This window comes from Myotis lucifugus, unplaced genomic scaffold, assembly GCF_000147115.1.
Source record: "Myotis lucifugus unplaced genomic scaffold, Myoluc2.0 scaffold_89, whole genome shotgun sequence".
Lineage (NCBI taxonomy): Eukaryota > Metazoa > Chordata > Mammalia > Chiroptera > Vespertilionidae > Myotis > Myotis lucifugus.
In genome coordinates, this window is record NW_005871137.1 from 2,098,669 (window position 1) to 2,110,778 (window position 12,110).

Below are 12,110 nucleotides of genomic sequence, written 5' to 3' on the forward strand. Positions count from 1 at the left end.
ATCACTCTGTTCTATATTTGTCTGACATCGTTGTGGTCTGCAGGACCAGAGGCTCTTTGAAGCCACGGATAATCATTGCTCCTTAGACATCTGTGGAATGAATGGGTGGCTCTTGGTGGTGTGAGGGAGGCCAGCTGTGTCCAGCCCGCTGCTGCCATGTGGAGCTCTTGGCCTGCACAGCGTTCCTCTAGTTCCCCATCCTTCTCCTGTCAGTCACTCACCCTACAGACACCCCTGAGCACCCATTGTGTGTGCCAGGCTCTGACTCTGGGGAACTCTGAGTCACGTAGAGAAGACAGGGCCACTGAACAGACCCTGGAGTGAGGAGAGGAGGCACTGCTGTCAGTGCTGATGCCTGTCGCTGAGCTCTCCTGGAAACGGACAGCACAAACACAGGCTGCCTCCACGAGGAATCATGGAATTTGTCCGCAGAACAAAATCACAGCCAACCACACACATGTGGGCCCATGAGCTAAATGCACAGTAGTCCCAGACATGACCAGTGAGTCCTGAGCTGAGCTTCTGCTGGCATATCTTGCTGTGACCGGGTTGGCTGGGGCTCAGATCTCAGACCTGGTGGAGAACCACCGCAGTGACTGGACAGCTGGAGGTCTTACTACCATTTCATTGCACAGTATGCATGATGATCTGTTGTTTCTGTTGACAATCCCTTACATCTCAGTCCATATGTCTTGAAAGGGTTGGCTACTGCTACTTCCACTTCCTTTATCATTCATTCTTGCTTTTTCATTTTTTGATTCTCCATCACAAGTCTGCAAAAATATAAATCAAGGTGTTTTTCATAAAAGGTTGATAGGTTTCTTACCTATTAACTTTTTGCAGTGTTGTTGCACTGACTCCTGGTGCAAAACAACTCAAACATAGTATGTATAACCAACAAATATATGGTGCTGTAATCAATTATCCGACACGCAGAATGTCTCGTGGAGCACTGTTTCATAGTGTAACTAAGGAGGCACACTACGGTTTCATCGCATTCTTATGAACTGTCTGCAGAATCTTATTCTTGCCACCATAGGGAGTGTACACAGGAAATCAGTCATAGGATGGGGTGGGGAGAGTGTGAGATGTGCCAAGCACTGGGGGTGCTAGGTGGTGGGATCCACAGTGACTCATTCATGGGTAATTGTCTAACTCAGTTTCTCCAGGGTGTCGTCATCTGTGGCCAAAGTGGATAGACATTTCAGGGTCTAGAACATTGATGGTGAACCTTTTGAGCTCGGCGTGTCAAAATTTTGAAAAACCCTAACTTAACTCTGGTGCTGTGTCACATATAGAAATATTCATAATTTTTTTTTGATATTTGCAACCATAGTAAAAAAAAAGATTTATATTTTTGATATTTATTTTATATATTTAAATGCCATTTAACAAAGAAAAATCAACCAAAAACATGTATAAAATGAGCAAAAACAGAAAAGCAATGTACATTTAGGAAAAATAATAATAAAAACAATGATAATCAAATGGTATGAAAACTAGAAATTAGTGACTTTTTTTGGTGCTGAAGTTTGTCTACTAATTCTTTGATTGCAGGTTCATTCTTGGTGCACTTCAAGGCCAAGGAAGCGCCACTAAGTTTATCTGTTAGCCAATTTCTTTTGTTTGTTTTAATGTTATTTAATGCTGAGAACAAAGTTTCATAAAAATATGTTGATGAAAAAACTGTTAGCAAGGCCATCGCTAGATTTTTTATGTCGCTAAAAGTGTCAAGTACACTGTTCTAAGCACTCAAAATTTCTTGTTTGTAGTTGCACTCTTCTTCATTAGTCCAACAATTTTGTTCCAGATTTTCAAGTTTCAACCTCAAGTCGACAAACACATGAGTCCAAATGCTACCTTTAAAATCTGCAAGTTGCATCTCTAAATAGTCAATTTGCATCCATTGGAAATCCTTTAATTTCAAAGTACTGTAAACAACTACATCTGGATACTTAATTATTTTAATGGTCTGTTCTAGGCTTCTAAATTGGTCGAATATTTGCTGAACTGTTCAAATGAGTTTACTATATTCTGGTACATAAGTATGGACTCCATTACACTCATTGTAGTGGCCTTCTCAAAATACTTTCTTATCCGAGGAAAATACTTATAAATTTTAGTTTCAACATCTCGTTTGAAAATTTTAAGTTTATTTTCAAAAGATTTGATATATCCAAACATAACGCCAATACTTTTGCCAAAACCTTGTAATTTTAAGTTCAGTTCATTCATATGAACAGAGAGATCTGAAAAAAACATCAAATTGCTGACCGACTTAAGATCATTGATCTGAGGAAAGTTTTCCAGATCCTTATTCTCAATAAATACCGTAATTTCTTCAAAGCACTCTACAAATCGCTCAAGTACTTTACCTCGACTCAGCCATCTCACAGTATTGAACATCAGTAGTCCACTGTAGGTTGAATCAACTTCCTGTAAAAGTGCAGTAAATTCTCACTTGTGAAGGGGTCCAGAAGCTATAAAATTCACAATTTTTGTTACACCTGACATTGAATCATACAATTCTGAGAATCCCGATTTGGCACACAACACCTCCTGATGGATAATGCAATGAAAAGGTACAAGTGGATGTCTAATAGCTTCCATAAACAATTTCAGGAATCCCACATTTTTCCCACCATATTTGGTGCTCCATCTGTTGTGACTGACACAATTTTAGAGATATCAATGTTTAAGTCACTGAATGTTTTTATAACAACCTTACATATTTCATTTCCTGATGTACTTATTAGCACTGATTCTAACTTTATCAACTCTTCTCTCATTGTGAGACCATCAGAATATCTAGCAATAATGGGCAACCGAGCATTTGATGTGACATCAGTAGTTTCATCAAGAGAAATCAAAAAAATATTTACAACTATTTAAGTCTTTTTTTAATTGATGTTGTACGTTTTTGTTAAATCTATTATTCTGTCTTTGATAGTATTTCTACTGAGTGGTAACTCAGAAATCTTTTAATAATATCATCCTTATTTTTCATATCATGAAATAGAGCTGGTGTACATCTTAGAAATGTTTCCTTAAGAAATTCTCCGTCTCTGAGGGCTTTTCCGTGCTGAGCTATGGGGTGAGCAATACAGTAACTTGCTCATGTTAATTTGTAGAGCATCTTACAAATTTAATGATGGAATTTGATGGACTTTTATAGAGGTGTAGCTGCCTAGAAATGTATTCCTTCCTTTCATGGATACTTTTTTTCAAGAGCAGACAATGATTAGTTTCAAAATGTCTCTTTACATTCTATGTTCTGCTTATTACTGTGTTTGGTTTTTTTTTTGGCCTTTGAAATTGTCTTTATTTCTTTTTTTTAAAAATTGTTTTATTGCTTAAAGTATTACAAAGGGTATTACATATGTCTCCTTTTCCCCCCCGCCCTTGACAATCCCCTGGCCTCCCCCACCCCCCAGTGTCTTATGTCCATTGGTTATGCTTATATGCATTCATACCAGTCTTCGGTTGATCTCTTACCCCCCCTTATGCCCCCCAACCCTCCCCGGCCTTCCTGCTGCAGTTTGTGACAATCTGTTTGAGGCAGCTCTGCCTCTGTATCTATTTTTGTTCATAAGTTTGTAATGGTCTTTATTATCCATGAATGAGTGAGATCATGTGGTATTATTCCTTCATTGACTGGCTTATTTCACTTAGCATAATGCTCTCCAGTTCCATCCATGCCATTGCAAATGGTAAGAGTTCCTTCTTTTTTACAGCAGCATAGTATTCCATCATGTAGATGTACCACGGTTTTCTAATCCACTCATCTACTGATGGGCACTTAGGCTGTCTCCAGATCTTAGCTATGGTGAATTGTGCTGCTATGAACATAGGGGTGCACATATCCTTTCTGATTGGTGTTTCTGGTTTCTTGGGATATATTCCTAGAAGTGGGATCAGAAATTGTCTTTATTTCTGATCATTCCTTTACAACCATACACCTCAGCATTAACTCCCACACAAGCAGCTAGAGCGCAACTCCGCCCCCCCCCACCCCCCGAAAGCTAATCAGATTCTTATTTCTGATTCTAGGACACTTGCCCCCTGAGGTCCCATGAACTCCCCAACATTTGCCCCTGTAATTGTGGACCTGGGCTTGGTCCCTTCCATTCCCCAGTCACAGGAGCATTAATCTGGAATGTGGGTCCCTCTGCATAATGCACCCTCTTCTATATTACAGCTTCCAAGGGCCCAGAACAAAGCTTTTGCTGAGTGATCCCACTGAGCAGAGTCATTACAGGGGCACAGCATGGGTACACGTCATGAAAATGCCACGTCATAAATGTCACTGTTGCTGCATGTGTGACAGCACTTGCTGTAAAGATAGATGGTCCTGGGCTGTCCTAACTCCCTCAGTATCGCCTTGAGCTCAGCCCGGATCTGGGCAAGTCTCTCCTCATTGACGGTCCCCTGGATCCTGTAACATTCACGAGGGACGGGGTACAGCTCGAACTCTAAATTGCACAGATCGGCTGTGTGGCGAAGCAGCTTCTCCACGGTGGCCACGGAAAAGTTGTTCATAGAGATGGTGAAGACCCTGAGCTGCTGACAGCGGCTCAGGACAGGTAGGATGGCCTCGACTTGGGAGTCTCCGATCCCACAGTTATCTAGGCCCAGGTCCTGGAGGGTGGGTGCCACTGCCTCCAGCAGAGCTCTGAGGGGCTCAAGACTAAAATCTTCGAGGCTGAGGCGAAACAGATACAGGGACTTCAGCTGCCTGAGGTTCGGGCACTGAAACAGGTGTGTCAGGTCTGAATGCGTCAGCATCTGGCAATGTATTATGGAGAGATTGTCCAAGGGGGTCTGCAGGCACCTGAGCATCTGATCCAGACGGCCTTGGAGGAAGGAGGGACAATCCATGTTGAGGTCCCGGATGTGATGCAGCCTGAGCATCTGAGAGAGGAATTGGGAAAAGGATCGCTGCTCCTCCTGCTGTTTCCTCTCCCAATCCTCTTCCCCTTCCCACTCCTGTTCCTCCTCTGCCAACACGTGAATGTGGGAGAGAGAGAGTCTCTGCAGGTTACTCATCTGACCCAGGTAAAGAGCAAACGTTCCCAGGGTGGGCAGGTCCCAGGTGCAGTTCACTTCCACCTCCTGGATGCAGTCCAGCTGCACCCTATCCAGGACCTCGCTGAGCCTCTGGGAGGGCACCTCAGAAATCCTCAGCGCCTTGCAGCACAGGTGTAGCAACCCTTCCCTCTGCTGGGCCCACTGGATGATGTACTTGAGAAACTCATCCCCGTCGTCCCTTTCATTGAAGTTAAGGTCTAGGAACACCTCCAAGGGAGCCAAGGGGTGCTCCTGGTTGGGGCTGGAGCTGTGCACAGCCACTGGTACTTTCTGTGAGCAATTCCAGGTGCTGTCTCCACACCACATTCTCCAGAAGTTGGTACCGGTGCTCCTTAAATCCAGCACCCGAAGTTTCCATCTGCTGGGCCTAACCTCCTGCGCAAGCAGATTGTCAAGCCCATCCAACACGGATTTTAAGACCATGAGCCCAGGCAGCTGCAGCAGGCCCCCCAGAGGGAGGACAGTGAAGGGCCAGGCCTGCACCATCGCCTTCAGGGGCTCACAGATTCTCCTGCGGTAGGCCTGAATGAACAGCGGCGGGAAGAGCTCAGCTGGCAGGTAGTCCAGAGCTGCAATGGCTGAGGCCTGGTCCCTCAGCAGGCTCTCTCCTGCCAGCTGCAGGAGTGTGGGTGGGGTCTGGCTGTCCATCTTCAGGGTGCTCAGAAAGGAATCCCTCTGAAACGTCTGCTGTGACTGGGTTTGCTGGAGCTCAGATCTCAGACCTGGTAGAGAAGCAGGGCACTGACTGCAGAGCTGGAAGACTCTGAGTCTCTCCTCTGGTGCCTGAGGTTTTTGTGCAACTTCTCAAAAGCTAACATCCAATCAGAAACATCAGTCTCCACCCCTTAATCTTATTAGGATTATTTCCTCTCTCCAGATTAATGGATTGAGAGAAAGTTAGGGAGGGGCTAGGTTGAGGCCTGTCTCATTGATTCCTTCCACAGACACTGACTGAGGTTGACTGATGGTCCCCAGTTGTCATCCTCAGTGTGAGACAGTGAAGCTGTTTTGGGATCCAACCCCAGCAGGTCCAGGGGTTCCCAAAGGTGTGGACAGAGTCGGTGAAGAAGGAAAGACACGGAGACAGTGTTCAGTTGATCAGCAGTCTAGCCAGGATCTCTAGCCAAGTTCTCCAGCCAAGTTTTGTGTTTTATTTTCTTGTTACATCTGTATTTATACCAGTTGATTATAATCCTATCAGTTTCTATTCCAAAGGTTAGGGCGTTTCTTATCTCGATTCCAGGGAGTAAAGATTATGTAGATTAAGGGTGATAATTTGTAGTTAAAGTGATTAACTACCTGCCTGGCATTTAGTTAAGGGGTTTTATTCCCTTCCTAATTTCAGGGACAAATCCCTACCTGGGGAAACAACCTTTCTCTGAGAGGTGACCTTGGTTAAAACACATAGCATAAGAAGGTGAGCAAACATATTAAGAACAGTATGCCATATATGCCAGGTCCCTTTTACATATGCTGTGCAGATTTTCTTCCCTGCAGCAACTATGTCAAGCAGCAAGAATGGAACGGCTTCCAGCAAAGGTGTGATGGGTTCCTGATGTTAAATAAGAAAAAACACAACCTGAGAGCATGGTGGTTGGAGGTCTTCGGCCAAATTAGAGTACTCCAAATGTATCCACAGTTAAGCAGCCAACACCCACAGCTGACACCATTTGGTGTCATCCCCAAAGAAAACAAATGAAATGTGTCCATGCATCAGGGGAGGTTTTATGTCAGGTGCCATATCAGATCATGAGCTCCACAGGGATTAAGGGGTGGGCAGGTGAGAATGTGGCTGTCCCTGTAGACCCCAAGGCTTCTCTGAGGGAGGTCAGGTAAGAACCTCCATGAGAAGCAGGGTCACGACTGAGCAAGGTGGGGCTGAGCCATCCTAATGGAACCCTGTGAATGACCCAGGGCCATGTAACAGATGGGTGTTTTTCTTGGAAAGAGAGATGGAAAGACTCTTCTGTGGGTGAATTTAGGGTTTAAAAGGAGACAAGCTGGAGGACAGACAGTGCCATCCTAGAGGGCAAAGGGAGAGCTTGCATCTTCTGTCCCTCCCAGGAGGAAAGGGTGGGTCTCCTCTGGGAAAGATGGGATTAGCTCAGCAACTGCGTGGAGAAGATGAAATCTAAGAATGTGATTAGAGGGAAAGAGGCCAGGCCTGGGAGTTAGACATTTTCAAGCCCAAAAAGCACTGGAGGAGGATGCATGGGCTCTTTGGGTGTTGGAGCCTGGGAGAGAAATAAACATGGGCCAGTCACACCTAACCCTGTCACATCATGGCAGCTGCCACCAAGTGGCGTTTTTCTGAGGGTCGGGTTTCTTCCACAGAGAACCCTTCCCAGAAAGCAAGTGCCTTCCCTCACCACACTGTGTCTCCATGGTCCCATTCCTGCCCTCATGGCACCCCTTCACTTCACCACACCCCCAGTGATCTTCCTTATGACCACCAGCTCCCAATGTCCCCACTTCAGTAAGCCTGCCCCCCAATATCACTGTGTTCTGTATTTGTCTGACATCTTTGTGGTCTGCAGGACCAGAGGCTCTTTGAAGCCACGGGCAATCATTGCTCCTTAGACATCTGTGGAATGAATGGGTGGCTCTTGGTGGTGTGAGAGAGGCCAGCTGTGTCCAGCCCGCTGCTGCCATGTGGAGCTCTTGGCCTGCACAGCGTTCCTCTAGTTCCCCATCCTTCTCCTGTCAGTCACTCACCCTACAGACACCCCTGAGCACCCATTGTGTGTGCCAGGCTCTGACTCTGGGGAACTCTGAGTCACGTAGAGAAGACAGGGCCACTGAACAGACCCTGGAGTGGAGGGGAGGCACTGCTGTCAGTGCTGATGCCTGTCACTGAGCTCTCCTGGAAACGGACAGCACAAACACAGGCTGCCTCCACGAGGAATCATGGAATTTGTCTGCAGAACAAAATCACAGCCAACCACACACATGTGGGCCCATGAGCCAAATGCACAGTAGACCCAGACATGACCAGTGAGTCCTGAGCTGGGCTTCTGCTGGCATATCTTGCTGTGACCGGGTTGGCTGGGGCTCAGATCTCAGACCTGGTGGAGAACCACCGCAGTGACTGGACAGCTGGAGGTCTTACTACCGTTTCATTGCACGGTATGCACGATGATCTGTTGTTTCTGTTGACAATCCCTTACATCTCAGTCCATATGTCTTGAAAGGGTTGGCTACTGCTACTTCCACTTCCTTTATCATTCATTCTTGCTTTTTCATTTTTTGATTCTCCATCACAAGGCTGCAAAAATAAATAATTTAAATCACCGTGTTTTTTATAAAAGGTTGATAGGTTTCTTACCTATTAACTTTTTGCAGTGTTGTTGCACTGACTCCTGGTGCAAAACAACTCAAAGATAGTGTGTATAACCAACAAATATATGGTGCTGTAATCAATTATCCGACACGCAGAATGTCTCTTCGAGCACTGTCGCACTGTATATCTTTTTCTTCTAACCCTCCCACTCCTGTCTCCTAACGAACATGGTGATCAAGTGTGTCCTTTTGCAGAATGCACCCGAACACACGGGAAGCTTACCCGAGGCAGATGTTGACAATAACGAGGCCGTTTTCAGAACTGGGCATTTTGTCACTTGAGTAAAAATAAAATGTCATGAGTAAAGATTAATCTCTTTATAGTGCAATTCTTAACCTTTTTATATTAATGTCAATATTCAAACAATGTATCTTGGATGTTTTCACTATGTATCTTTGCTACGCAACATCAATGTACATGTTTACAGCCGGTTTTAGAATTGCATTATTGATCATGAGTAACGTGAGTACGAATATCACTCGAATGATGCCCAACTCTGGCTGTTGTGAGAGGCAAATATTTGAATTATGCAACTTTTTGTCTCTGTCGATGCGTGTCACTCAAAATGAGTCATGTGTCACCTCTGACACGTGTGTCATAGGTTCACCATCACTGGTCTAGAACCAGGGCAGAGATCTGCATGCCTATCACTTGGCACCGCAGTGGGTGGGATTCCACCTGTTCCCTTTGTATACAGTGCTGATGACAGAATCAAAGCCAAATGGGGTTCCAACAAAGCCCTCATGGTTATGGAGTCCTTTCTGGAGCTATTGTTGGCCAACCAGTGAGTGAATCAGCTACCTGGGGGCAGGTCTGTCCTCTCAACCAACCTGGAGTTTCACTCTCCTACCTGGATCTTACAGCTCCCAAAAGGTACTTTTGTCTGTGGATGGAAGCCAAATTCTTGTTGAAAAGGGTGTACAATCATGGGTTTCTTATTTGCCCATCTTATTGACATCATTCTAATGTTTCCATTTTAAAAGTTGTTAACATTCATGCATCTTATGTGTAAAAGGTGCCTCCAGTGAGGTTTTCCCCTTTTATCTGACTTGCCTTTGATGTCTATAGAAAATAGATATTCTCTGCAATGTAGAGCAGCCTGCATTTGCATTTAGCACCTAAGCAGGGGTGTCTACAGCTTTCTGTAACAGCTTGGGTTCCCTTTCCTTCCACAGCCTCATTAAGAGTGCAGCATCTTTGAAGGACGTTTGCCTTAGGTTCCCATTCTACTAGCATGGGATGCTCAAGACCTTTGATCATTTCTGTTTTACTTACATGTTATTCCATCAGAAAGAGAATACTGCCAGAGTTGAAATGAGTTAATCCTTCCACAAATGCAGTCAGGCTAGTTTAATTTGAAATAAAAATGGATGATGTTTATAAGCTTAACTTTCCAGCCATCCAACTTCATTTAAAGGAATCCCTCTGGTTACATCCATTAGACTGCTTTTAGCAGACTGCAAACTTGAAAAGTTATCAATATTTTGTTTAATGTTATGAGTGTATTTCCTGTAAACACAGTAGCATTCTTACTAAATAAATCAATATTATTTATGAATACAACTGCATGATTTCTAAATGAACCATTTAAAGATCAATATCAGTATTTTTACACATTTGGATGAAATCTGAACAATTATTGAACCTAATTATCTCTAAAAGTTCAAATATATTACATAGACAGAAAGAAAAAATTTCCATTTATATGTACGTTTTTGTCAAGTGTTTTTTGAGATATACAGATAAACACAATCATACATGTGTACTATAGACTCAGGAAGTAGCCGGCATTAATGTGGAGATTAAATTGATTTTGTCAAGTTTTTTAATAGTCTGGGTACATTTACAAACTCCCTCAAAATATGCTTAAGCTCACATTTTGCATACAATTTTACAGATCCATCAACTCTGTGGTCTGTACATGGACCATTTAGCTCCTATGAACTCCAAGTTAAGATGCCATGTATATGCACGAACTGCCTCCTATCTACACTAATAAAAGAGAAACATGGTAATTAGCGTAAGACCACTACCCTTCCCATTGGCTAATCAGCATATCCTTATGCAAATTAACTGTCAGCCAAGATGGCGGCCGGCAGCCATGCACTGAAGCGAGCAGGGAGGCTTGCTTGCTCCAGTGACGGCGGACTCCAACGTTCTCCGGCTGACTTGCCGGCCTCTCAGCTGCAACTCTAAGCAACTATGTACTATGTTGCAAATAAGAAGCTAAACAAAACCCCAGAAACTGGCTTTCAGTCAGCCGGGCTTCAGCCAGCCGGACCGCAACGTTGTATAGATGTTTTCAGCAGCGAGGCCTCAGAGCTAAAGCTGGCCCAGAATAAAAAAAAAGAAAAAAGAAAAAAAGGAGAGGTTGGGAGCTTCAGTCACCTGCCAACCTGAAAACGGCCCTCAGCCCATCAACCAGCCTGGCCAGGCACCCCAGTGGGGACCCCCACCCTGATCCAGGACACCCTTCAGGGCAAACCAGCCGTGCACGAGGCCTCTATCCTATATAGTAAAAGGGTAATATGCCTCCCAGCACCTGGATCAGCGGAGCAGCGAGGCTCCCGGCACTGGGATCAGCATGACAGGGGGCAGCGCCCAAACCCCCTGATCACCCTGCGGCTCTGTGTGTGACAGGGGGCGGGGCCACAACCTCCCTATCCACCCTGCTCTGTTCATGACAGGGAAGGCGCCCCAACCCCCTGATTAGCCCTGCTCTGTGCCTGATAGGGGGGAGCTCCCCAACCCCCTGATCGCCCTGCGGCTCTGTGTTTGACAGGGTGTGGCGCACCAACCCCCCCCCCCCCACGGGCCCTGGTCTGTGTGTGAAAGGGTAAAACCATAAACTCTCCATCGGCCCTGCCCTGAGTGTGAAAGTGGCGGCGCCCCAACCCCCTGATCGGCCATGCTCTGTGGGTGATAGAAGGTGGTGCCCCAACACCCCTCCATGGGCCCTGCTCTGTGTGTGACAGGGTAGAGCCATAACTTCCCCATTGGCCCTGCCCTGAGTGTGACAGGGTGCAGCACACCAACCCCCTGATCCCGCCCTGCTCTGTGTGTGACAGGGGGCAGTGGCCCACTCCCCTATCGGCCCTACTCTGTGAGTGACAGAGGGGAGCTCCCCCAACCCCCTGATCGGCCCTGCTCTGTGTGTGACAGGGTACAGAGCCCCAACCCCCCTGATGGGCCCTGCTTTGTGAGTGACAGGGGGCAGTGCCCCAACCCCCTATCGGCCCTGCTCTGTGAGTGACAGGGGGCAGTGCCCCAACCCCCTGATTGGCCTTGCTCTGTGAGTGACAGGGGGCAGCGCCCCAACCCCCTGATTGGCCCTGCTCTGTGCGTGACAGGGGGTGGTGCTGCAACCTCCCCATCGACCCTGCCTTGAGTGTGACAGGGGGCGGTGCCCCAACCCTACAATCGGCCCTACCCTGAGCGTGACTGAGGGTGGCATCGCAACCTCCCTATCCGCCCTGCTCTGTGCATGACGGGGGGTGGCGCCCCAACTCCCCAATCGGCCCTGCTCTGAGCCTGACCAGGGGCTGCACCTAGGGATTATGCCTGCCCTCTGCCACCCGGGAGCAGGCCTAAGCCAGCAGGTCGTTATCTCCCGAGGGGTCCCAGACTGTGAGAGGGCACAGGCCGGGCTGGGGGACGCCCCCTTCCCCCCCAGTGCACAAAT

The 12,110-nt window shown here is 46.4% G+C and overlaps 1 pseudogene; it reads right to left on the minus strand.

Moving 5' to 3' along the window:
• Positions 1 to 4,278: 4,278 nt before the first annotated feature.
• On the minus strand, positions 4,279 to 5,736 carry LOC102421674 (annotated as a pseudogene).
• Between the last annotated feature and the right edge of the window lie 6,374 nt (positions 5,737 to 12,110).